Source organism: Saimiri boliviensis, chromosome 5 (assembly GCF_048565385.1).
Source record: "Saimiri boliviensis isolate mSaiBol1 chromosome 5, mSaiBol1.pri, whole genome shotgun sequence".
Lineage (NCBI taxonomy): Eukaryota > Metazoa > Chordata > Mammalia > Primates > Cebidae > Saimiri > Saimiri boliviensis.
In genome coordinates this window covers 142,639,314-142,665,453 of record NC_133453.1, presented here as the reverse complement: position 1 = coordinate 142,665,453, position 26,140 = coordinate 142,639,314, and the positions used below count along the sequence as shown (strand labels likewise).

The window sequence follows — 26,140 nt, the reverse complement described above, 5'->3', positions numbered from 1 at the left end:
GGACTCTGCACCCCCATTCAGAAAGCAGTGTCCATTTGTCCAAGAACACTTCAATGTCATGCCCCACTGGTGAACAGAGAGCAGATAAAAACTGCCCCTGCACAGATGTCTGCATCTCCACCATGTGCCAGCCCTCCTCCCATTTGTCTCTGATGCTCTGCCTCCAGGCACTCTCCAGGTCCTCGAGTGCCCTGCTATGCAGGTCTATTTTGGACCTGAGGATGGTAACGACAGTAACCAGCTACAGTCATGCATTGCTTAACAACGGGGATACGCTCTGAGAAATTTGTCATAAGGCGATTTCGTTGTTGTATGAAGATGATAAAGTCTACTTACACAATACATAGCCTAGTACACCCCTAGGCTGTACAATGTAGGCTCATTGCTCCAAGGCTATAAACCTGTACAGTGTCATTGTCCCCAATGCTGTAATTGTAATACAATGGTTTTGTGTATCTAAACAAATCTAAACATAGAAAAGGCAGAGTAAAGATACAGCATTATAATCTTTATAAAAACAATTAATAAGCTTTATTTTAGAACAGTTTTACATTTACAGAATAATTGAGCAAAAAATACACAGAATTCCATACATCCCTCCACTGCTCTCTCACCCACCCCTCCGTGGTTTCTGCTATTAACATCTTACATGTAGTACATTTCTTACAATCAATAACCAACATTGATACACTGTTATTAACTATAATCTAGAATTTACATTAAGGTTCACTCTTTGTGTCATACAGTTCCATGGGTTTTGACAAGTGCATAATAACACGTATTATAATTTTTTTTTTTGAGTCAGAGTTTCGCTCCTGTCACCCAGGCTGGAGTGCAGTGGCATGATCTTGGCTTACTGCAACCTCTGCCTCCCAGGTTCAAGCAATTCTCCTGCCTCAGCCTCCCAACTATCTGGGAGAGAGTGAAAGGAATGTCTGTGGGACACTTTCTGCCATGGGCAATGGAAGCTCTGTCCTGCTGGGGCTCCCCTGAGGGACCATGTGAAATACACTTAAGGAGCATCCCACTGCAGTGAGGAGCGAGGTGCTTATCTCCAAATTCTGCTCATGGCTGAAGGATGCTCTTAGGAGCGCATGGATCTCGCAGCACTTCCAACGTGCACCTGAGCCAGCTGGCTGCCCCACTGTAGCCACAGAAGACTCTCAGGCAGAGAGAGGCAGGTGTTAGAAAGATGGAGCTGTCAACGCATCAGGAGCTGTTCACCAAGGTCCCAGAGAGCTGACAGCATCTGCCCCACTACCAGCGTGGGGCAGAGGTACAGAAATTGGGCAGGAGTCTGAGAACCAGGAGGGATCAGAGGAGCTGACTTGCAGGTGTGTGTGCACGGGACGGGGGCGGGAGGAGGAGCGAGGGGGCTGAGTGGGCCAGGAGGAGCTTGAACCATGCTGAGAATCATGGGAACTGCTGTGAACTGCTGCGATGGGGCTCACAGCTCACAGAGGGATAGAAGCACCCCTCTTGCTGCAGTGTGGACAGTGATCCAGAGAGGATCGGAATACGAGAAGAGATTAGGTAGGTGGTTCTTGCTGGGGTCTAGGTGGGAGATGACGCCGGCTGGGCCAAGGGAGGTGGTGGTTGAGTTGGGGGAGTAGGGTTAAAGTTGGCAGGAGTGCCACTCTGTCTGCTTTGCCTCATACCCTGCCACATCTTTGCCAAGGGGCATGGTGACTCCTCGCTGGACCTCCTTTTTCTTTTTTTTTTTGAGATGAAATCTCGCTCTGTTGCCCAGGCTGGAGTGCAGTGGCACGATCTCGGCTCACTGCAACCTCTGCCTCACCGATTCAATCGATTCTCCTGCGTCAGTCTCCTGAGTAGCTGGGACTACAAGCACACACCACCATGGCTTGCTAATTTTTGAATTTTTAGTAGAGACGGGGTTTCACCATGTTGATCAGGCTGGTCTAAAACTCCTGACCTCATGATCCACGCACCTCGGCCTCCCAATGGATCTACTCTTACTGACCCCTCATCTCAAGAGAGGATGAGACAGTATAAGGAACACCTGAAAGAAGAAAGGGTATGTGTAAGAGGTGAATCAATTTGAGCTCATGGAAAGTAGTGGTAAAAATGGACTCAGGTGAGCTTAAGTATGAAAGGCATTCATTAGGAGGCTAACAGAAGTCATCAAACCTGATGGCTTAGGAAATGGACAGGAACCAAGATGGCTCCAGTTGGTCAGACAGCAGGAATCCCCTGTTCTTTCATTCCCCAAACATTTACTGTGTGCCTACTAGGTGCCAAGCAACAGCATATCCACAGATTTCAGAAGAGCCAGTGGGATAAGAGCATATGAAGGTGAAAGAGGGCGACGGGGCCACACAGGGCATGGGAGGTTCCGTTTCAGATGCAGGGGACAGAATTCCTTTCCAATGATGCCAACGGAGGAGATTCCTGAATGCAGAGAATGTGCAGCCTTGCAAATCTCTGTGGAGCAAGCATCCCCAGTAAAAGAATGGGGGCTAGAACAAGCTGTCTGTCATGGGATCAGTTAGACCCATGTGGCTACTGCCAAGTGAGCAGGCAACAGTGAGGGCTGTGGACTTTGAGTGAAATGGTGAGCTATGGAAAGGATTTGAACAGGGGGATAACCATAACCCTGTTTGACTTACATGCTGAAAGAATCCTTCTCCCCTCCCCCTCCCCACTCCCCCCTCCCCCCTCCTCCCCTCCCCGCTTCCTCCTCACCCTCCTCCTCTTCTTTCTTTTTCTTCTTCAACAAATGGGATCTAACTAAAGAGCTTCTGCAGAGCAAAAGAAACTGTCAATAGGGTGAACTGGCAACCAACAGAATGGGAAAAAATTTTTTGCAAGCTCGCTCTATTGCCAGGTTGGAGTACAGTGTTTTGATCTCAGCTCACTGCAACCTCCACCTCCCTGGTTCAAGTGATTCTCCTGCCTCAGCCTCCCCAGTAGCTGGGACTATAGGTGCGTGCCACCACACCCAACTAATTTTTGTATTTTTAGTACACCACACCCAACTAATTTTTGTATTTTTAGTAGAGACGGGGTTTCACCATGTTGGCCAGGATGGTCTTTACATATATCTTGACCTTATGATCCGCCCGCCTCACCTCCCAAAGTGCTGGGATAACAGGCTTGCGCCACCGCACCCAGCCTTTTTTTTTTTTTTTTTAAATGGGTTTGATTCTGTTGCCCAGGCTGAAGTACAGTGGCTCAATCATGGCTCACTGCAACCTCTGCTTCCCCAGGCTCAAGTCATCCTCTGACCTCAGCCTCCTGAGTAGCTAGTACTACAGGTGTACACCATCACATCTGGCTAATTTTTGCATTTTTGTAGAGATGCTGTTTCACCACATTGCCCAGGCTGGACTTGAATTTCTGGGGTCAAGCGATCTGCCCACCTCAGCCTCCCAAAGTGCTGGGACTACATGCATGAGCCACGCTCCCCACCAACATCCTAAAAGAATTCTCTGACCCCCCACTTGTGGAACATAGAGTAGAGAAGCACTCAGGAGAGAGCCGTGGTAAGAGGCATCCAGGTGGGGGTCTCAGCAGCAGGTGATAGGGATTGAGGGAGCTGTTCCAGCAGGGAGTAAGAAATAACAAGACCCTAGATATTCTTTGGAGGTGGAATTGACAGTATTAGTGGATGCGATAAAGTAGGAAGAGAAAGAGAAGTTTAAGAATTCTCAGGCTCAGGTGGAGGTTGTGGTGAGCCGAGATCACACCATTGTGCTCCAACCTGGGCAACAAGAGTGAAATGCCGTCTCAAAAAAAAAAAAAAAAAAAAAAAAAAAAAAAAAAAAAGAAAGAAAGAATTCCCAGGCTCGTAGGGCACAGTGGCTCACACGTGTAATCCCAGCACTTCGAGAGGCTGAGGCTGGTGGATCATGAGGTCAGGAGTTTGAGACCAGCCTGGCCAATATGGTGAAACCCTGTCTCTACTAAAGATACAAAATATTAGCTGGGGGTGGTGGCATGTGCCCGTAATCCCAGCTACTTGGGTGGGCTCAGGCTGCCCCCTCTCAGGACAAAGCTTCTCAGGGAATGCCCCGGATGAGGTTCAGTGTATTGTTAAAAATGAAGTGGGATGTGAGATGACCGAAAAATGAGACTCCACTAGAAGGTAAGTCTGGCCGGGTGCGGTGGCTCAAGCTTGTAATCCCAGCACTTTGGGAGGCCGAGGCGGGTGGATCACGAGGTCAAGAGATCGAGACCATCCTGGTCAACATGGTGAAACCCCGTCTCTACTAAAAATACAAAAAATTAGCTGGGCATGGTGGCACGTGCCTGTAATCCCAGCTACTCAGGAGGCTGAGGCAGGAGAATTGCCTGAGCCCAGGAGGCGGAGGTTGCGGTGAGCCGAGATCGCGCCATTGCACTCCAGCCTGGATAACAAGAGCGAAACTCCATCTCAAAAAAAAAAAAAAAAAAAAAAAGAAGGTAAGTCTGAGACTTGCATGATGTGCAAGTGTGTTGAAGGGCAGTTGTGTCGACCAGGAGCCAGTCTGGGCCATGGGCTGTAAGAGCAGGGCTGGGGCTGGGGGCAATGAGCAGAACATCCAAGGAGGTGAGTTTTGATTTAGTACATGGCAGAAACTCCCAGTCCCTTGCAAGATCCCTTAGGCCAGTGGGATGCAGCCATTCCCCGATATTGGCTACATTTGAGCATCAGCAGGTCAAGCACTTGGGATGCAGAAGAAGCAAGCTAAGCATGGTGGGCAGTTGAACCAGGTGAGGGGTTCAAAGTATTTGCACTGAGCACTGCCGTCAGGAGAGTATTTTAAGGCTGTGTTGTGTGCACGTGTGTGTGTGTGTGTGTGTGTGTGTGTGTGTGTGTTTATGCAAATGTATATTACATTCTACCAGCATAATAATAGATATGCCTACAAGAAACCAACACAAAATACACTTTTAAAAGAATAAGTGGCTGAGCATGGTGGCTCACGCCTGCAATCCCAGCACTTTGGGAGGTCGAGGCAAGTGGATCACGAGGTCAGGAGTTCAAGGCCAGCCTGACCAACATGGTGAAAGCCTGTCTCTACTAAAAATAACAAAAATTAGCCGGGCATGGTGGTGTGTACCTGTAATCTCAGCTACTCAGGAGGCTGAGGCAGGAGAATTGCTTGAATCCAGGAGGCAGAGGTTGCAGTGAGCTGAGATGCAGCCTGGGTGACAGAGTGAGATTACATCTCAAAAAAAAAAAAAAAAAAAAAAAAAAGGAATGAGCAATAAATAAAATAAATCTATTTTGAATTAATTTTTCTTTAATTAATTAACACTAAAAATTTTTTATCACCAAGTATTTGAGTAATTGTTGGTATTTTAGGGTCATGTGATTGAAAATATTTTATTATTGTTTTATGGATTTACCACTCTGTAATAGTGTAATATGGAAGCCTGCCTCTAAATTTAGTTTCTTTGAATACTCAGTTTTAATAACTGTTGAGCTGTGTAAGATAACTTTCAAAGATGCCTGATTCCAATTGGCAGACATGCATCATTGGCCGTAGTTAATGAATCATGACTTTTTTTTCCATTCTAGCCATCAACTGATCAAAAAATTTTAAATGAGATTGGTTAGTAATTCTCCATTTCCTTTCATGTTCATCAGCTATTCTTGAAAACTAATTTGGAAAATATTAGAGTTTTATATTGTTTTAACTGTGGTAAAGTACACATAACATAAAATTTACCATTTTAACCGTTTTTAAGAGCACACTTTAGTAGTGTTAAGTACATTCACATTGTTGTGCAATCAATCTTCAGAACTTTTTCATCTTGCAAAACTAAAACTCTCTGCCCATTAGACAACAATGCAGATTTATACTTGTAATAATTGGGTTCAAAACTCAATTACATGTTTTCTTTTTCACTTGGAAAATAAAAATTTTGTTTCTAAGTTTTAAAATAGGTACATAGAAAAGTTTATTGTGGTCATACATCTTTTTTTTGGTAACAAAGTAAAAAACAACATATTGGAAACATCTAAAAATATCTTTCACAATGATCTCTCTGTAGCATGTTTCTTTCAAACGGTAGTTCATTTCCAGCAGTTATTCAAAGCAGCACTTTTACTTGAAGGTAGAGAGGAAATCTGTTTCTTTTTTTGATTTTACATGCTGTATATCTGTATTATTGAAAGTCACTTGTCATCTCAGGAAAGGTCAGGAAATTGGGAGCAGTTGTTTTTGTTGTTGCTTCTGTTTTGTTTTGTTTTTGGTTAAAGAAGACATTTGTTTCTTTCTTTTTTTTCTTTTTTAAGATGGAGTCTCACTCTGTCGCCAGGCTGAAGTGCAGTGGTGTGATCTCAGCTCACTGCCACCTCCACCTCCTGGGTTCAAGTGATTCTTCTACCTCAGCCTCCCAAGTAGCTGGGGCTACAGGCACATGCCATCAGGCCTGGTTAATTTTTGTAGTTTTAGTAGAGATGGGGTTTCATCATGTTGGTCAGGCTGGTCTCAAACTCCTGAGCCTCCTGAAGTGCTGGGCTTACAGGTGTAAGCCTCTGCCCCAGCCGACATTTGTTTCTTAAGGTAAGCACCTGGCATTGTGACAGTCTATATAGATTTAACTATTTTAAACACCTAGTTTTCATAAAATTTATCACATCAATGTCTTCTTCCATTACTTTGTGTGCTTTTGGCTTCCAGTTCTCTAATGCAATAGTTTGCCTCTGAATAATGTGGTGAATCGTCTTGATTGAAATCTGACCTCAGATCTTTTATAAAAAGAAAATTGTAGTCGAAACAGCCATCCGGCTCGCAGTGGAGGCTCACACCTATAGTCCCAGCCCTTTGGGAGGCTGAGGTGGGTGGATCAATTGCAAAACCCAGTCTCTACCAAAAATACAAAAATTAGCTAGGCCGTGGTGGTGTGCACCTGTAATCCCAGCTACTCGGGAGGCTGAGGCAGGAAAATTGCTTGAACCTGGAAAGCAGAAGTTGCAGTGAGCCAAGATCGTGCTACTGCACTCCAGCTTGGGCAACAGAGCAAGACTCCATCTCAAAAAAAAAACCAAACAAACAAACAAACAAAATTCTAACTTTGTCCAGGTGCAGTGGCTCACACCTGTAATCCCAGCACATTGGGGTGTCAAGGCTGGTGGATCACCTGAGGTTGGGAGTTCGTGACCAGCCTGATCAACATGGAGAAAACCTGTCTCTACTAAAAATGCAAAATTAGCTGGGCATGGTGGCGCATGTCTGTAATCCCAGCTAGCTGAGGCAAGAGAATCACTTGAACCTGGGAGGCGGAGGTGAACCAGGATTGTGCCTTCGCCCTCCAGCCTGGGCAACAAGATTGAAACTCTGTCTCCAAGATAAAAAAAATTCTAACTTTGTACAGAATTTGACCTTAGTTTTAGATGAAATTTGTATTCTTGACTTTAGAATGAAGTGGGGTTCAGGAAAATTTTCTAACATCATAAAGTGTCTTCTGTTGTCTTTGTACAGTGTCAAAAATATGATGCCTTACTTTCTGAGATTTCCTGTCTCAGGTCCCTTCTCCTATTTTGAGCTGGACCTTCTCTTTCCTTCATCTCTATTGTCTTCATCCTGCTCGGTTTTAATTATACTCCCAGCACTTTCCCCTCATTGCAACTGTGTCCTAGAAGGAAGCCCTAGACAATTAGCTTTTAGAGTTAATGATCCATATATTTCATCGCCCAGTATCTCCCCCTCTCAGATTCAACTACTGTTCTCAATTGGTTCTCACTGTTTTCCAGAAAATTCCTGCTGGGGTTCTGCTATTCTCAGGTATAATGAGTGCCACTCTATTGCCTCCTTTTTCCCCTTTCCGCACAGATTCCAAAATCGTAAAGATCTTGAGATTATCAGTGGTTTGTCCACATATCCACTTGTGTTTTAGGGTTTTTAAAGATAGCTTGTCACCAGTTTTGTTGTAATTGTTTGCTTATATGTGGAGATTAAGTGCAAGAAGAGCTGTCTCCATTACAATTTCCCCTAATCTCTCTCTCTTCTTTTAACCTCACAAGAAACTATGGTTATTTTATACAGTCAGTGATTATTTAGAATTGGCCATATATACTTTCTTGCTTCTTCATTACTTCTTTATCTTCTTTCTGAGACAAATTTCTTTCTGCTTCTGGATTTTTTTTTTTTAATAAAAGTCCACTAGTGGTGAAGTCACGGTTTCTGTTTGTTTCTGAAGGCAGATTTTTGTTTGTTTTGCTCTTATACTTAAAAAATGTTGTCTCTAAGTATAGAATCCTTGGTTGGTAGCCATTTTTTTCTTTCTGCTGAAGATACCATTCCACTATCTTATGACTTCCATTGTTACAGCTGATACGTCAGCTGTCAGTCTGTCACTCCACTGAAGGAAGTACATCTTTTTACTCTGACTCCTTTATGAGTTTCTATTTGTTTTAGGTGTGCTGACATTTCACTACAAATATATCTAGATTTTCATTTCTTTATCTTGCTTTGAATTCATTGTTAAATTCATTATAGAATGATTCATTATTGAATTATCAGCCATAATCTTTTTACATAATACCTCTGTATCATTCTCTCTATTCTCTCTTCAGGGACTCTGCTTAAATATATGTTAGATCTTCTCTCTTTATCTTCCATGTCTTGTAACTTCTGTATGTTTCATATCTTTGTGCTGTATTCTAGAAAATGTCTTCCAGCATATCTTCCATCTTATTAAATTCTTTCTTTGGCTATGTCTAGTAGGTTTTCATATGCATCCACTGAGTTCTTCATTTCAATTCTTGAACTTTTCATTTGTAGAAATCTTACTTAGTTTGTTTTCAAATCTTCTATCACACTTTATAGTTTCCTGTTCCCTGTATCTGTATACATTTTTAAGGCTGTCTTTAATCCTTTTTTCTTTTTCTTTTTCTGCTTTTGAGAGGGATTCTTGCTCTGTCTTTGAGGCTGGAGTACAGTGGCATTATATCAGCTCACCGCAAGCTCCACCTCTCAAGTTCGAGTGATTCTCCTGCCTCAGCCCCCCAAGTAACTGGGATTACAGGCATGTGCCACCATACCCAACTAATTTTTGTATTTTTGGTAGAGATGGGGTTTCACCATGTTGGTCAGCTGGTCTCAAACTCCTGACCTTGTGATCTGCCTGCTTCAGCCCCCAAAGTGCTGGGATTACAGGTGTGAGCCACCATGCCTATCCTTTAATCTTTAAACACAGGAAGCATATTTATTTATGATCTGTGTTTGACAGTTCTGAAATATGAAGTCTTTAAATGTTTCTATTTTGTATTGTTTCTTATTTTCTCATTCACACTGTCTATTTTCCTATGTGCTTGATTAGTGCGTGAAGCTTTTTGTCACTAAAAATGTCTGTAAGAATAATTTGGGATCTAGAAGGAAGTATTATCACAAGAGGATTTGTGTTTGTTTTTGCTAAGTACCTCAAAGCACTGCAGTTTGAGTTTCTTTCAAACGAGGTTCACAGCTAGCAGGGGTTTAGTGCTCCCAATTGGTGATACTTTGGGCTTCAAATCCCTTCAAGCATTGGTTCACTTCTGGATCACATATACCTAGAGAGTGTATCCCTTTGAGGTCCCAGCTTATTTGGGAGATGGCTTCTTATGGTTTTGATTTCCATTCCCCGTTCCCCAAAAGCTTGTAAAATTAATCTTTCTATGTGCCCAGATCAGCAAGTGCCTTGAAAATAGGGGTTCTTAAGCATCTGAATTTTCCATCAATTGTCAATTACCTATGAATTTCTAACTATGTTGCCAATTCCTTGATATTTTAAGAACATTAAAAATATATATATTGTGCCCAGCATTTCTATATGTTTTCAGCAGGGAGTTACTCTGAGTAACGTAGTTCATCACTTATACATCAAAGAGTACACTTGTCCATTTTGTTAGAGTTAGTTTACTTAAAACTAAGTACTATAATTTGTGGAGCTGCTTTATTTCATATTCAGACAGAGAGCAATGTATTATAATGAGATCTCCCTCTCTTTCCCCAGGATTCCTGGTACCTTACACACCAGAGATGTTTGACCAAAAGAGAGCAGTGACATTATTGACATATTAGATAGCAGTAAAAGCTAATTTCTTGACTGGGCACAGTGGCTCACACCTGTAATCCCAGCACTTTGGGAGGCTGGGGCAGGAGGATGATAAGGTCAGGAGTTCAAGACCAGCCTGACCAATAAGGTGAAACCCCATCTCTACTAAAAATACAAAAATTAGCTGGACATGGTGGCCTGTGACTGTAATCCCAGACACTTGGGAGGCTGAGACAGGAGAATCACTTGAACCAGGGAGCTGGAGGCTGCAGTGAGCTGAGATTGTGCCACTGCACTCCAGCCTGGTGACAGAATCAAACTGTCTAAAAAAAAAAAAAAAAAGAAAGAAAGTACAAAAATACAAAAATTAGCCAGGTGTGGTGGTGGGCATCTGTGCTCCCAGCTACTAGGGAGGCTGAGGCAGGAGAATTGCTTGAACCTGGGAAGCAAAAGTTGCAGTGAGTCAAAATCGTGCCATGTACTGTAGCCTGGGCAACTAACGACATACATATATATATTTTTTTAACATTTCATTTGACCTAAAACAATAGTATGTTCTATATTCTAGGTTTCTCTCCTGTATCTAATGTTCTAATGCCTTGAATTTATGGAAACTAAAAAGTTAGAGCAACTCTGCTACAGATGTTTCATTGCTAGTAGTCTTTAGGTGGTCAGCCACCAAATTCTTACGAGGCTGAAAGATGAGTTTCTTACAGGACAAATGTACTGTAGCTATTGTGTCTTAAGCTAAATAGAAGAGGGAAAGAATTTGGCATAGCTTCTTGGATTACATGCTACTACTGTTGCCCTATTTATTTATTTTTAAATCTGAAATCATTAAGCATAAAGTTATGTACATCTTACCAAGGTATTACTTCATGATTAAAGCTGAGATTTTCCTTTTCCCTCAAAGACATTCTTTGCTTAGACTTTTTTTTATCCTAACAAGCCTGAAAAATTTCCTTGCTTGATCTTCAGTGCTTAAGTGTGGACATAGGTTTGTGGTGGGTTTTGCTTTCTCAAGGAAAATGTAGCTAGGCCGTATTGTGCTGATTTTCCTTTTCTTCTCTTTGCTTTTTCTATGATCCAGTTTTCACAACTTAAGCTTCCATTTAGAACCTGGAAGAAATTCTGTTGCTTTAAGGAAGCAGAAAAATTTGGAATGCATTGCTGTAGCTCATCTCCACTGTCTTTGGGTGGAAGGGTTTCCCAGTGCCCAAGCTGGGTCGGAATGCTGCTTGTTCCCAGCCTCCTGGCTACGGCAACATCTCCTGCCTAAGGGATTGAAAGTCACCTGCCCCTGCTCCCAAATTTCTGGCTTGTGAGAACACTTAGAGAACACTGCTCCGTCGTGCTGAGCAGGACAGGCTTCTCTCAGGCTCATCCTACTTCAGTCATTTTTCTTTCTACACCACATTTTTGGATCCCTTATTTTTTTTTTCGTGCCTCAGTGGGTAGACTGGTGGGTTTCCAGGATTAGTGAGAAAGGTGTCAGCCACCATCTGTTTTCAACTCGGGAACATGAGAAGCTAGCTTGACACTGGTGCGAGATTGTGGTGGGACTCAGGCGCCGAGAGGGATGTTCACATCCTCTCTAGCATCTGATTTCAACAGCAGCAAAATACCAAGCGGGGCCTCATTGCTTTGTGCTGGGGCTCCTTATGGGGAAATCAGAACTGCATAGGAATCCATGAAATATAACGAAAACCACAGCTTCGTTTCTGCTCCGAGAGATGATTACAGATAACAATTTACTTCCACCTGCCCCACCTCTCCCATCTCCTACCCGCGAGACTCCATAGACTAGAAGAATAAACTGATGTAGTGTGTTTTTCTTTCCACTCCTCTGGATTCACCACATCAGCACCAATGAGTTGCCCCAAATAGCAGGTATAGAGATATAAGGGCAGGGTGGTCTGGGGCCTGCTACATACATGCATCAGGTTCTGTCCTGCCCATGGTACGAGGGTCATACCTCCTTGACAGAGGCAACACTGCTAATAGGGAAAAAAATTGGCCAGGCGAGGTGGCTCATGCCTATAATCCCAGCACTTTGGGAAGCTGAGGTGGGTGGACCATCTGAGGTCAGGAGTTCAAGACCAGCCTAACATGGTAAAACCCCATCTCTATTAAAAATGCAAAAATTAGCCAGGCATTGTGGCAGGTGCCTATAACCCCAGCTACTTGGGAAGCTGAGGCAGGAGAATCACTTGAATTCGGGAGGTGGAGGTTGCAGTGAGCCGAGATCACGCCATTGCACTCCAACCTGGGCGACAGAGTGAGACTCCGTCTGAGAAAAAAAAAAAAAAAATTCAGTACAGAGGTGAGATGGTATGGACAAAAAATTCTACATATTTTAATGGTTTGGATCCCTCCAAAGAGACACAATACATAAACAGATCTATCTGTGGCACTAAAATTTCGTGGGGAGTGGAGAAGCAATTAGGAAGAAATTGTTCAAAAAAGCTACTTAGGGGCTGGGCGTGGTGGCTCATACCTATAATCCCAGCACCTTGGGAGGCTGAGGTAGGCAGAGCACCTGAGGTCAGAAGTTCAAGACAAGCCAGACCAACATGGTGACCCCATCTCTACTAAAAATACAAAAATTAGCTAGCATGGTGATGCATGCCTAGAGTCCCACCTACTCAGGTGGCTGAGGAAGGAGAATCATGTGAAATCCGGGAGGTGGAGGTTGCAGTGAGCTGAGATCATACCACTGCACTCCAGCCTGGGCAACAGAGTAAGACTGCATCTCAAAAAAAAAAAAAAAAAAAAAAAAAAAAAAAAAAAAAAAAAAAAAAGCATTACAATTGTTCTTTTAATATCTTTCTCTCCAGTAGATTCTAAACTCCCTGAGAGCAAAGTCTGTTCGGCTCCTCACTATATTCACAGGCCCCAGCACCCTGCCTGGCACCTGGCACTCAGTTGCTACTTGATTAATGAAAAGATGAATGAGTTGGGCCTGGCTTTTATTCACTTTCTCTCTGAGATTTGGGGGGAGTGATCACATGACCTCTTTAAGCCCCAAGTCCTTCTGTGTAAAGTTAAGCTAGTAAATAATGTTGACCTCCCAGGGCTGCTAGAGCATGAAATGAATGTACAAAAGAATTTAGTAGATAGTGCCTGTAATCCCAACTACTTGGGAGGCTGAAGAAGAAGAATCGCTTTAACCTGGGAGGCAGAAGTTGCAGTGAGCTGAGATCGTGCCACTGCACTTCAACCTGGGCAACAGAGTGAGACTCCGTCTCAAAAAAAAAAAGCTACTTAAGGGTGGCAATGATTTCATTAAAAAAGATTAAAAAGCATTGCTTTGGATTCCACTTTTTCATGTACCCCAGATGACCCCAAACTACTGGGATCTGCACCTTTGTCAATGAAGGTTTTCCCTTCACTCCCCAGAATCTGTTAACGAGCAAGAGACAGTATAAATACCCCCACTCCCTCACCCCTGGGCTACGCTGGGCAATTCTGAAGCATATGTTTACCAGAGTTTGCCCACAGGACTACGTTCCAGTTGCTCCCTGTGGCTATTCCTGAGGAATGTACTCTGTATTTGCGACCTTCTTTTTTCTGTCTCCCTTCCCCGCTTTCTTGCTGATTTCCCTTCACCTCCCAAGTAAACCACCTGCACTCAAATCCCTGTCTCAGAGTCTGCTTCTGTGGGAGCCTATACTAAAATTATATGTGTGTATATGTGTGTGTATTTTAAATGATTTGTAACTTCACTGAGTAAATAAGTAAAAGACAGCCCATGCATTAGGGGGTGTGTCATGCACCAGGATTGTAATTAATCTAATTCTATGAACCTGAGGTCCACTAAAAAAATGTTTTTAAAGCATAGACTCTGGAGCCAGACTGCCTGGTTGTGTACACAGGCCCTCTTCTCACCAAGAAAGCAGAAAAGGAAGGCAGTAAGAAAAGTTCTGCTAGGACTTTTTGAACTAAAAGTCACCTTTTGCATGACTAAGAAGGCTCAGACAGGCCAGGTGCAGTGGCTTATGCCTATAATCCCAGCAATTTGGGAGGCTGAGGCAGCTGGATCACCTGAGGTCAGGAGTTCGAGACCAGCCTGCCCAACATGGTCAAACCCCGTCTCTACTAAAAATACAAAAAATTAGCCAGGTGTGGTGGTGGGTGCCTGTAATGCCAGCTACTGAGGTGAGAGAATCATCTGAACCCTGGAGGCAGAGGTTGCAGTGAGCTGAAATCACGCCATTGCCCTCCAGCTTGGGCAACAAGAACGAAACTCTGTCTCAGAAAAAAAGAAAAGAAAAAGAAGGCCCAGACATTGGGCTATCTGGGCTAACGAGCTATTCTTGTATGAATAGTCTCATTATTTAGTGTCTACTCAGAGCGATCTTGCAGCCTTACCTTTGGGATTGAAAGATCCCCATCTCCAGTAAAATCCACATCCAGTACCTTCCTTATAACCACTAGGCTACTGAATCCAAATTCAGAATTATTAAACAGGTAGGCACAGGCCTAATGTCATAAACTCTATTGAGTAATAGATCCCTATGGCAGGAGAAAAATTCTCCATGCTTCTTTTCTCTTAGTTTGCAGCCATAGTACAAATGTGGGTGAAGAGCTTCAGACAAAGCTTTAAAAGCCAGAGAACCCAATTGCAAGAGGAAGTCGAGATCCTTCCCTTCCACAGTTGAGCTTCCAAAGAAATGTTTTGCTCTACTGAAGTTCTGACTTTGACATGATTTATTTGTGAGTCAGAGATCCCATGAGCTGATAAAATGTTTAATACCTCTATGAAAACCTACGTGGTAATTTCCCTTTGTACCTGAGCATTTCCATTTAGGCTTTTACTCCACATAGACTGCTTCTCAGAGAATGGAATCACAGCCCACAGAGCCCTCTCCTCTCCCTGTTCACTTTGGAGCCCACCTAACTGAAGGCCTATTTCCTCTGCGCATACTCTAATACTCTTTCTTCCTTCCCATTATCTTGTGACTTTTTCTTTCCCCATTCCATCTGGCCATCACCACACTAGCTGCACATGAATGAACCTTCTCTGAAATAACTATTTCCAAAAGAACAGGGGCTTGTGAACTTTTTCTATAAAAGGCCAAATAGTAAATAATTTAGCTCTTGGGCCAGGCGTGGTAACTCACGCCTGCAATCCCAGCACTTTGCGAGGCCAAGGCAGGCGGATAACCCGAAGTCATGAGTTTGAGACCAGCCTGGCAAACATGGTGCCAACCTGTCTCTACTAAAAAAACAAAAATTAGCTGGGCATGACGGCGGGTACCTGTAATCCCAGCTACTCAGGAGGTTGAGGCAGGAGAATTGTTTGAATCTGGGAAGTGGAGATTGCAGTGAGCCAAGATCGTGCCATTGCACTCCAGCCTGGGTGACAAGAGTGAGACTCTGTTTCAAAATAATAATAATAAATTAAATGCAAAAATAAATAAAATAATTTAGGTCTTGTGGTTCCATATGTTCTCTGTTGCAACTACTCAACTCTGTCTTGGTAGCACAAAAGCAGCCACAGACAACACATACATGAATGTGGCTTTTTTTTTTTTTTTTTTAAAAGAGTCTCACTCTGTCGCCCAGGCTGGAGTGCAGTGGTGGGATCTTGGCTCACTGCAACCTCTGCCTCCCAGATTCAAGCGATTCTCCTGCCTCAGCCTCCCAAGTAGCTGGGACTACAGGCACATGCCACCACACCGGCTAATTTTTTGTATTTTTAGTAGAGACAGGGTTTCACTGTGTTAGCCTGGATGGCCTCAATCTCCTGACCTCATAATCCGCCCACCTTGGCCTCTCAAAGTGGTAGGATTACAGACATGAGCCAGCACGCCCGGCCATGAATGTGGCTTTTTTCCAATAAAGTTTCATTTATTTATTTATTATTACTATTTTTAAATTGTACTTTAAGTTCTGGGGTACATGGGCAGATCTTGCAGGATTGTTGCACAGGTACACACATGCCATGGTGGTTTGCTGCCTCCTTCCCCTCATCACCTACATCAGGCGTTTCTCCTGGTGTTATCCCTCCTCAACCTCCCTGCCCCCTGCTGTCCCTCCCCTAGCCCCCCACCCCCAACATACCCCAGTGTGTGATGTTCCCTCCCTGTGTCCACCTCTCATTGTTCAACACCCACTTATGAGTGAAAGCATGCGGTGTTTGGTTTTCTGATCTTGTGTCAGTTTGCTGAGAATGATGCTTTCCAGATTCATCCATGTCCCTACAAAGGACATGCACTCATCATTTTTTATGGCTGCATAGTATTCCATGGTGTATATGTTATTTATACACCATGGGTCAGATTTAGCCCATAGTCTATAGTTTGTTGACCTCTACCAGGGAACAACAAAAACAAACAAAAAAAATTAATTATCTCCCAGCTCCACTTAACTAGGTCTTAACAAACTGCCTTGCTTTTTTTTTGCTGACTTTCCATGCAATACGGTGTACAAAAGAATTTCTATATTTACTCATAAAGCTGCTTTGAGACATAGCCGTTGTACAGAAACGGCCTCTATATATTCACCATACTTTGTCAGTTGAAAGCAATAATTAGTGTCCTCATATTCATGCATTCCTTTCATGAGAACCACATACTGGCCACCAGGGTTACACCCGTGGGTACATTTCTTATTTCACTTCTCTTCTCATTGCATACGGTGTAATTTCGCTGCCCACACTGGGCACGGTAACAAGGTTTTTCTCTAGCATGGACACACAATCGAAAGAAATAGGCGAATTGTGGCCCAAGACATCTGTATGGAAACTTCAGAACCGAAATACAGTCTCTCTGGTCATTTTGTCCACTCTGAGTTCAACTGTGCACAAATTACTTGTCATTGTGGTGACACAAATAAGACTTCATTAGCATGGCCATTCTGATCCTCGTAAACAAGTTTATTTATACTTCAGCACTGCTGGAGAATGAAATCACAGAGAGACGTTCATGGTAGGTGGCCCTGCCTTTTACAGTAAGGCAGGCTTTGACAAAATCCCTGCACCTCACTTAGACAAGCTGCTATTCAGCTACCATGTTAATGAAGGTTCCAGTGAGTGCCTGTTAAAAGAGGATGACAACACTTGTAGGCAGGGCTGGTCACATTCGGATTTAATGACGTGTGTCGGTGCTGTTTCTAGTGTGTTTTGTTTTCCTGAACTCTGTTCCTTGGCTCTGCCAGAGGCTACAAAAGGGATAAAGCAGGTTCATCTTCAGGGATATGTGACGGCTGGTTAGTGATCAGTTCAATCGGGTCTTGTTTGACTTATAGCTAGATATCAAGTATTCCTCAAGGACGACAAAACCTGGGAAGATACGATCATCTGGGGTTGTCAAAAAACATCGAATCATCCCACTTTGAGGAAACAGCAGGGAGATGTGGCCATGTCTCCTTCTGGAGAAGCAGCAGCGTGCACGTTGCTCACAGGTGACGGGAAAGCTCCATCAAATGTTCAGACTCCTTCCTAATGTGGGGCTGGTGGGTCTCACACCAGGACAAGCAGAGGGATGTTAAAGTTCCCAATGCTGCATGTGCTGGGAAAACACACATGGAGGGTGCAAATGCGGAGGCAGGTCCCTGTGATGACCTGGTCTGCATACAGGAGACACCGAGTGGGGCAGAGTGAGCTCATCTTCTCTCCTGAGCCTCCTGGCCCCATGCCAGGCTCTTCCTCTGGGACAGCCAAGCCTGTCCTGCTCCCAGGAGTTTTGGGGGCAGCCAGCAGCTGGTATCCCATCATCTTGGGAACTGAAAGAAACCCATGTCTGTGATAGCTCACAACGAGTTGCCAGAATGTTCTCTCCAGGGACTCACTGGTAAGGGTAGGCTCCAGGAAGACAGGAGATGGGGCAGGCAGGACACCTGTTATTCACGGAGTACTGACCACACCTTGTGCGTGGAGATACCTGCCTAGTTCATGCGGCTGCATGTCATGGAGTCGAGATTATAGGAGACTCTCGTGGTAGTGTTATCCACACCCCAGGCAGGATGGCTTCCTCCTGCATCCCTTTCCTGGGAGGTTGGCTTCAGCTAGACGAGATAGAGACTTGCATAACATACTTGGACCAGAGCCTGAATTAGAGGGGTTGGTACCAGCCAAAGAAAGATTTATGTGTCTGGGCGGGGTTCTGCTTGTGGGCCTCTGAAGCCACCTCCCCACAATTTCTGCAGGAGGAAAACTTTTTGGATCCAATCAGCCTTGAGTTGGGAATCCTTTGTTAGGGAGGGGTGGTGGGGTTTGGGGGTTAACAGAGAGCGTTTGGGAGAATGCTGGAGGAGGAAAATGAGGGACAGCACCAAAGAGGGTGGACCCCAGATGCACATCTCAGGCAAACTCTGTTTGAGCTAATAAATATTCAACAGGTACATTTAAAAACAGATCCGGCACCATCCTCTAGACCAGGCGTCCCCAAACTATGGCCGGGCCGCATGCGGCCCCCTGAGGCCATTTATCCGGCCCCCCGCCGCACTTCAGGCATGGTGGCGCATGCCTGTAGTTCCAGTTACTTGGGAGACTAACGTGGGAGAATTACTTGAGCCTGGGAAGTCAAGGTTACAGTGAGCCATGATCATGCCATTGAACTTCAGCCTGAGTGACAGAGTGAGACCCTGTCTTAAAAAAATAAAATAGGCCGGGCACGGTGGCTCAAGCCTGTAATCCCAGCACTTTGGGAGGCCGAGGCGGGTGGATCACGAGGTCAAGAGATTGAGACCATCCTGGTCAACATGGTGAAACCCCGTTTCTACTAAGAATACAAAAAAAATAGCTGGGCGTGGTGGCACGTGCCTGTAATCCCAGCTACTCAGGAGGCTGAGGCAGGAGAATTGCCTGAACCCGGGAGGCGGAGGTTGCGGTGAGCCGAGATCGCGCCATTGCACTCCAGCCTGGGTAACAAGAGCAAAACTCCATCTCAAAAAAATAAAATAAAATAAAATAAAATAAAATAAAATAAAATAAAATGGACTATGGGAGGATGGGTGATCATCTGACAGCAAGATTTCTTTCTGATGACAGACCAGACGAACGCAATGGGCATAGACACAGGGTTCCATCTACTTAGAGGTGGTGCCTGAGACTCAAACGCTGCGCAGGTGCCCAAAGGTTTACAACTGGAGATGGGCCACACCCTACCCTGTTTCCATGTGAGCAGACCAGCCAGTAAGTCCACAGGATCTGACTGAGCATCCCAACGACTGGGTTTCACAGCAAAAGGGAGTTTGTAACTGGTATACAGGCAAGGTTTCAAGCCCCAAGGAGCTTTCTGTCCATAAGAGGAGATGAGATCAACCAAATAGTCTCTTCATATGATAATAACAGTTCACTGGATACTTCTACACACTCTGCTCTATGTACTACACACGCACTTTAACTCACTAAATCCTTGCAACAGTGCTGTGTGGGTGGTGCTATTACTGTCCTCTTTTTAAAGACAAGGAAACAGTACAAAGAGGTTAGATTATTTGGACAAGTTACACACCTCATTGAGTGTCAGGGCTGGGATTCTGAGACCAAGGGCTCCAGAGGTGTGTGAGAATGAAGCAGGAGAGCTACAATCACTTCCAAAGATAACCACATTTAGAGAGGGCTTGTCATTCCAAATACTTCATCCTTGTAAGATAGGAAGATGCTTCATCTTTCAAATGAGGCACCTGAGTATCAGGGGAGTGATATAACTTGGCAACACTCACATACCCAGTAGCTTGACAGAGGTGAGATTCAAGCTTGGGTCTGTCTGGTCTGCAGCGTGTTCTCGTTCCACCCCTCCACTATTGGCCAAGTTAGAGGAAGACTGGACTCCCTAAGCCTTTTGAGCTTCAATATCTGGTTCCTGGGAGATTTCTAGAGCTATGAGCATTCACTCCCACTTATGAGCAAGGCGAGGTTTCTCACAAGTTGAGGTCTGATCATGGAAGGCTAAAGGGATGAGATTGTTAAGGCTTGGTCGGAGGCCATACCCTGGTTCATAACCAAGTGTTACAGTCGCCCTGCCATTAGGAAGCCCAGCTTCCAACTGCATGGAATGGATTGGAGAAAGGCTATTTTGTATCTGAGGTTATTTCATTTTTAAATCCACAGGTGCCAAGTGGAGATTTTGGAAATTGTAGAGATCCAATTTTAAAAATATCAACTGGAAGATTACAACTAGGAAGGTTAGAAAGTTCAAGACCAGCCTGGCCAACATGGTGAAACCCCCATCTCTACTAAAGATATGAAAGTTAGCCAGGAGTGTGGTGCATGCTTGCAGTCCCAGCTACTTGGGAGGCAAAGGTAAGAGAACTGCTTGAACCCAGGAAGCAAAGGGTACAGTGAGCCTAGATCGCGTTATTGCACTCCAGCCTGGGTAACAGAGGGAGACTCTGTGTTAAAAAAAAAAAAAAAAAAAAAAAAAAAAAAAAAAAAAAAAGCATTCGATGCAGAACTGGGCATGGTGGCTTATACCTGTAATTCCAGCACTTTGGGAGGCCAAGGTGGGGAGATTGCTTGAGACCAGGAGTTTAAGACCAGGCTAAGCAACATGGAGAAACCCCATCTCTACAAAAAAAATACCAAAACCAACTGGGTGTGGTGGTGTGCACCTGTGATCCAAGTTACTTGGGAGGCTGAGGTGGGAGGATCAATTGAGCCTCGGAGGTCAAGACTGCAGTGAGTCATAATCACGCCACTGCATGCCAGCCCAGGTGAGAGAGTAAGACCCTGTCTCAAAAAAAAAAAGAAGTCCAATGTAAGGGTTCCTCCACAGTGGGGATCTTTCCCCCACATAGGTCCAGCGCACTGTAGAATCTGGTAAGTATTTGTTAAATAAACTAATTTAAAGATACGTGTTCAAGAAATCAGGGACACAGATTCTTCCATCTCATGGCTCTGCTATTACCTAAATCCTTAAAGTCCTTTGTACTTGGCCAGATGGTGGGGTAAGAGCACAAAGCAGGGAATGTAGATTGTAATGGGCCACATTTGGAGGTGGCCCACTCAATTCTACTCAAATGCCATTGGCTAGGAATTATTCTAAGCTCCAAGGAAGGCCGGGGAATGCCTGTGTGCCCACAAAGAAGGACTGATGGGTCTGGAGAGCAGCCCCTGCTATAGGGACCCAGGTTCCATCCAGTTTCTTGCTACTCAGTGGCATGTTACCCTCAGAGTTTAGCCCTTGATCACAAGTGGCAGCCAGCAAAGCTGCTTTCTACATGGAACCTGAAGAGCCACTGAACTGAATCCTGGTATAAGCATCACTTTCTAAATCATGAATCTCTTGGGTCAGTTTATATTTTTGCATCCACAAGGTGGAGGAAAGAGAACAAAACAAAACAGAAATAAGGGCATATGCTGAGTGTGCTTTAGTTTCCTCATCTGTAAAACAGATAATAAGAATACTTCCTTCGTAGGGCTGTGCGAAACAAAGGACTTGATAGACCTAAAATGCTTAGAAGGGCACCTGGCTCATATTAAATGCTCAACAATAGAGAGCTATGGGAATAGGACTGGGGATAGAGGGGAGAACAAGAGGAGGAGAAAAGAGTAAGGTTGTCTTGAAGCAGAAGATTTCCCAAGGCAGAAATTTCCCAGGAGCTTCTGCTTACTTCCTATTGGTCAGAACTTAGTCACATGGTCATATAGCTGCAAGGGAGGCTGAGGAACGTTTTAATTTCAGGAACTCATATGCCTTGCGAAAGTAACGTCTTTAGCAAGGCATATGAGTTCCTGAAATAAAAACTATGGAAGAAAAGGGTTTGTTACTATGGAAGAAAAGGAAAATAGATATTGGAAGCCAACTCATAGTTGCTGCCTCATTTACTGACAGCCTAGACAAGGCTCAGTTTTTATGGCTGCTAAGTTTTTAGGGAGGATAGAACCCCCTGGTTTAAAAGACAGAATTGGGACCTGAGACATATTCCTGGGCCAGGACTGTGGAGTGATGGGCAGTTTATAATCTCAGAATTGCTGAGGCCTACTGGCCTCACCACTGGCCCCATGCATGCTACTCCCCACAGTTTGAGCACCCCACTTCCAAATGCCTGCCATCCATCAGGGAGTATGTGGGAACCTGAGTCACCTCTGGGGCTGAAGCTAAGTCACCTAGGAGGGGCCCTGCCTCCCCAAACCATTCAGGAGCTCCGAGCCAGAAGCCAGGCTTCATGCATACCTCAGCCACTCCCTCTTCATTTCTCAATCCTTCAGCACCTGAAGACTCCAGTGTCCTTACTGCTTCCTCACGCTCACCCCAGACTCTCTTTCTGCCTGGCCACCCAGGCTTTGACTCACTCTTTAGACCTGGTGTTATGGGTTGAATTGTGTCCCTCACACTCCAAATTCCTATGTTGAAGTCCTAACCCTAGCATTTCAGTATCCAACACTCTAGTGCCTAAGAATATGACTTCATTAGGAAACAGTCGTTGCAGATGTAATTAGTTAAATTAAGAGGAGGTCACAGTGGAGTAGGGTAGGCCCCTAATCCTATATGACAGGTGACCTTATAAAAGGGACATTTGGACACAGACACACATACCGGGAGTATGTCATGTAACGATGAAGGCAGGTATCCAGGCAGTGCATCTGCCAGCCAAGGAATGCCAAAGATTGCCGGCAGTTAGGAGATGGGCATGGAACAGATTCTCCTGCACAGCCCCCAGAAGGAAATATGAATGCCCCACTTGCAAATGCTTGGAACCAACCTTACCGACACATTAATCTCAGACTTCTGACTCTATAAGGGTGAGACAATAAACGTTCAACATTTTAGTCAACAAGTTTGTGGTATTTTGACATGGCAGCCTGGCCTGGCTTCAGGTTTTGGGAGGCCAAGGTGGGCAGATCTCTTGAGCCCAAGAGTTCAAGACCAGCCTGGGCAACATGGAGAAACCCCATTTCTACAAAAATTACGAAAACTAGCTGGGTGTGGTGGTGTGTACCTGTGGTCCCAGTTGCTTGGGAGGCCGAGGTGGGAGGATCACTTGAGCCTGGGAGGTCAAGGCTACAGTGTCATGATCATGCTGGTGGACTCCACCCTGGGTGAAGTGATTCAAAAAAGAGTCCAATGTAAGGGCTCCTGCACAATGGGCATCTTTCCCCCATGTAGGTCCAGCCCATTAGAGACTCTTGTAAGTATTTGTTAAATAAACCATTTAAAGATACGTGTTCAAGAGGCTGGGCGAGGTGGCTCACGCCTGTGATTCTAACATTTTGCAAGGCTGAGACGGGTGGATCACTTAAGGTCAAGTGATCAAGGCCATCCTGGCTAACAAGGTGAAAACCTGTCTCTACTAAAAATACAAAAATTAGCTGGGCATGGGGGCAGCCACCTGAAATCCCAGCTACTCGGGAGGCTGAGCCAGAAGAATCCCGTCAACCCAGGAGACGGAAGTTGCAATGAGCTGAGAGTAGCCAGCCTTGCCCCAGCCATGCAGACCTGGGCTCCTCAGCTGGTCTCAGCTCTTGGTCCATCTTCATCTTGGCCTTCCGGATTCCAGCTCCCCCTACTCACCCCCACTCTGCCCATCTACCCTCTCTTTGTTGCCCCAGGTTTCTTTCCTTGAAAACCCCCAAGGTCTGCTGCCAACACAGCTGGTGTTGATACCAGTATCCAAGAACCACACATTCACTTTAAGAATCCTCCTCTTGCCTATAATCCCAGCACTTTGGGATCCATGGGCTGGATCATGAGGTTGGGAGTTCAAGACCAGCCTGACCAACATAGTGAATCTCCATCTCTACTAAAAATACAAAAATTAGCCGGGCATGATGGCATACGCCTGTAACCCAGCTAGTCAGGAGGCTGAGGCAGGAGAATCGCTTGAACCTAGAAGGCAGCGGTTGCAGTGTGCCAAGATCACGCCATTGCACTCCAGCCTGGGTAACAGAATGAGACTCCGTATCAAAAAGAAAAAGAAAAAAAAAAAAAAAAAGGAAAGAAAAGGATCCTCCTCTTACAAAAGAGTTTAAAACCAGTGAGTGAGTATTTTAGCAGAAGCCAGAACCTCTCACCAATCCGTAGGCTTTATTTGCACAAAACATAGAATAGAGTTGAGTATCCTTAGGATGGATAAACATTCATGGTCACACTGAATAACAAGATCAGTTTCTTAGGGGAAGGAGGCAATATTTTTTCCAGAAACAAAGCAAAGTGTAGGCTCTAAGCATTCTCCCTCTTTAGAATGGGTGGATATGGTTTTTGTGCCGGAGCCATCTGGTTAACTTACATCTTCCAGTGTTTCTGGGCTATCAATGTAAGAAGCCCCCATCATTAACTACAAAGTACTTTTTGGTAACTGAAATAAATGAATTTCATGAGGGAGAAAGCTGGGAAATGAGTAAAATGAAAAGGCAGGCCACTAGTCTGACTATACCCAAAAGGGAAGTCCCATTGCTGGAAAGATCTCAGGACACCGGCAGAGGTACAACTGCCACGTGCCCCTGGCTTCTCAGGTGGCCACGATTTTGAAGATCTGCTTCCACTGCAGCCCCGGCTCTCTGGGAGGCCAAGGCAGGCAGATTGCTTATGCCTAGGTGTTTAAGACCAGCCTGGGCAACATGGTGAAACCCCATCTCTACGTTTAAAAAGAAAGTACAAAAATTTAGCTGGGTATGGTGGCATGTGCCTCTAGTCCCCATTACTGGGGAGGCTGAGGTGGCTTGAGCCCAGAGGTCGGGGCTGCAGTGAGCCATGATTGTGCCACTCAACTCCAGCATAGGCGACTGAGTGCAACCCTGTAATCCCAGCACTTTGGGAGGCTGAAGCAGGCGGATTACACGGTCGGGAGATCGAGACCATCCTAGCCACATGGTGAAGAAACCCCATCTCTACTAAAATACAAAAAGTTAGCCAGGTATGGTGGTGTGTGCCTGTAGTCCCAGCTACTCAGCCACTTGGGGTGCTAAGGCAGGGACATTTCTTGAACCCGAGAGACAGAGATTGCAGTGAGCTGTGATGACACCACTGCACTCTAGCCTGGCAACAGAGTGAGACTCCATCTCAATAAATAAATAAATAAAAGATCTGTTCACTTGAACACCCCAAGAATTCTCATACCCATGATTCATTTTAGGTTCAAAAATATGGTCACCACAGATGCAGAGAACCCCTGCTCACCAGAGGGCGAAGTAGAAGTAGGGGCACTAAGGGTGTCAAGGATGATCAGAGAAAGAGCTACCACCTGGAGAGGGCAATGATCCCAAAGGCCCACACCTGTAGGGGAACAGGTCTTCTCCTCCAAACTGCTAAGCAAGTGCCACCTGGTTAAAATGAGCATCACAAGGAAACTTAAAATGGAAGACAAGCCCCAAATGAACAAGCCAGGAAGGGGCATCCAGAGGACATCATCGTCCCTATCAGCCCCACTCCGTCCACTGAGGGCATGTGCGTGAGTGAGGGAACTCAGTGCCCAGGTCTCCGGCTCTCTCTTTCAACGTCAGCCTCCAGGGAGGGTGGAAAGCAGAGGCAGCTGCAGGAAGACACCCCAGGAGCTTTGCCTGGTAATGGGACTCTGGGTGGGTCTCGAGTTCCACTCCTGGCTGGCTTAGGCTTCTGAGAGCAGTGAGAGGCCTTCTCCCAGGGCAGGTGCCTGCCCCTCCCTGGTGTGCCCTCCCACCCCCCAGGCTCCCAGTGCCCCTCTCAGTTCTGCAGTCCCAGGAGTTATGACAACATGTGATCTTCGGTTCTAGGACCCACACTTGGTGACCAGGCTGCTCCCATGAAAGGCCAAGAGAATGTGGTTCCCCTTGGTGCCGGCTGCGGTGGAAGACCAGGCCCCAGTTTCACTTCAGAGGCAGGGACGGCAAGGAGCATGGGACAGGGGGATCCAGTCTGCGTTGCATCAAAGGTTTGTTTTGTGTTTTGTTTTTAATTTTCAGATGAATAATTCAGTGGCTATGCCAAGGTTGAAATATTTTTCTGTTTTCAGTAAGATGTGAGAAAAGGAAATGAATTTTAATGAAATGTTTGGGTTTACTTTATCTGAGGCTTTCAGTGTAATGGGATTCCCACGCCCTAAACAGATGTCAGCTGTTTCATCCTCTTGCTTGCAAAAGGCAACAGAGAGCTGGGGGCTCCCCTGCTGAACCCTCTTGCACCCACCTCCCCCATTTCCCAGACAGGCAGGACTACCTGTGAGCACAGCACTGGGAGAGCTCTGAATGTCCCAGCCATTCAGAAAACTAAAACTGCAAGTGATGATT

At 45.1% G+C, this 26,140-nt stretch overlaps 1 long non-coding RNA gene across 1 annotated transcript; it reads right to left on the bottom strand.

Annotated features, from left to right (window-relative positions):
* Positions 1–16,266: 16,266 nt before the first annotated feature.
* LOC104653292 (uncharacterized) lies at positions 16,267–25,227 on the bottom strand. The gene is made up of 3 exons (XR_746508.1): positions 25,152–25,227; positions 19,664–19,885; positions 16,267–16,305 (listed from the first exon to the last, which is right to left on the bottom strand). It is a non-coding gene; the product is annotated as an uncharacterized LOC104653292 (long non-coding RNA).
* Between the last annotated feature and the right edge of the window lie 913 nt (positions 25,228–26,140).